General features: G+C 36.7%; 1 non-coding gene across 1 annotated transcript; it reads right to left on the reverse strand.

The window, feature by feature from the left end:
* Nucleotides 1-582: 582 nt before the first annotated feature.
* Nucleotides 583-735, reverse strand: LOC114117056 (small nucleolar RNA SNORA57). The gene has a single exon (XR_003590848.1). It is a non-coding gene; the product is annotated as a small nucleolar RNA SNORA57 (small nucleolar RNA).
* Nucleotides 736-1,257: the final 522 nt, after the last annotated feature.

The following is a 1,257-nucleotide window of genomic DNA, read 5'->3' on the forward strand; positions in this document are numbered from 1 at the left end:
GTGACTGCATCATTTCTTAATCCCACCAGGCAGTATGACGGTTGTAATTTTTCTACTTATTAGTCATCATTTATTACTGTCTATTTTTTCTCTTTTAGGCATCCTGGTAGGTAGAAAGTGGCATCTCATTGTGGGTGTTTGGTAACAGCTTTATTGACTTATAATTCACCTGCCTATAATTCACCCATTTAAAGTGCACAATTCAGTGGGTTTTAGTACATTCACAGTTGCGTAACCATCACCACAATCAGCTTTGGAACATTTTTGTCATCCTTCAAAGAAACTCTGTACCTTTTAGCAATTTCACTGTGGTTTTCATTTGCATTTTCCTTATGAGTAATAATGTGGAATGTCTTTTCATCTTCTTATTGGCCATTCATACATCTTCTCTGGAAAAATAGCCATTCAAGTCTTTTGCCAATTTTTCAGTGAGTTATTTTTCTCTTTATTGTTGAGTTGTTAGATTCTTTATATATCCTAAACACAAATCCCTTATCAGATAAATGATTTGCAAATATTTTGTGGGTTGTCCTTTCACTTATATTTATTTACTTATTTTTCTTTTTTCTGCTTCTTTTCTCCCCATGTTCTGGTACCCGAGAACAGAACCAGTAGACCAGAAGCCGCTGGTACCAAAGACATGATGCCGAGGGGACCAGAGTCTTACCCCTTTCCTTCTACTCAAATACTACAGGAATAAGGACTGCAAGCACCATCTCTGCCAAGACATACGTGGGGGGCGCAGTTCACTTTCTTGGTAGTGTTCTTTAAAGCACAAAATTTAAAAATTTCGCTGAAGTCTGATTTACTTATCTTTTTCTTGGGTCATTTGTGCTTCTGGTGTCATGTCTAAGACAGCACTGCCTAGCCCAAGGTCACAAAGATTACTCCTATGCTTTCCTTTAAGAGTTTCACCATTTTAGGTCTTATATTTAGGCCTATTATCCTTTGTGAGTTAATTTTTTGCATACTACGGTGTGAGATCAAAGTCCAAATTTTCATTTATATATGGATATCCAGTTGTCTGAGCACCATTTGTTGAAAAGACTATTTTTCCCCCATCAAACAGTCTTGGCACCCTTGCTGAAAATCAGTTAGCCAAAAATGAGAAGGTTTATTTCTGGACACTCAGTTCTAGTCCATTGAGCTATATGCCTATCTGTATGCCATTACCACACTATTTTCATTACTATAGTTTTTAACTAGGTTTTGAAATTAGGAAGCTTGATTCCTCCAGCTTTGTTCTTCTTTTCAAGA

The sequence above is a fragment of the Ovis aries genome, chromosome 11, assembly GCF_016772045.2.
Source record: "Ovis aries strain OAR_USU_Benz2616 breed Rambouillet chromosome 11, ARS-UI_Ramb_v3.0, whole genome shotgun sequence".
Classification (NCBI taxonomy): Eukaryota; Metazoa; Chordata; class Mammalia; order Artiodactyla; family Bovidae; genus Ovis; species Ovis aries.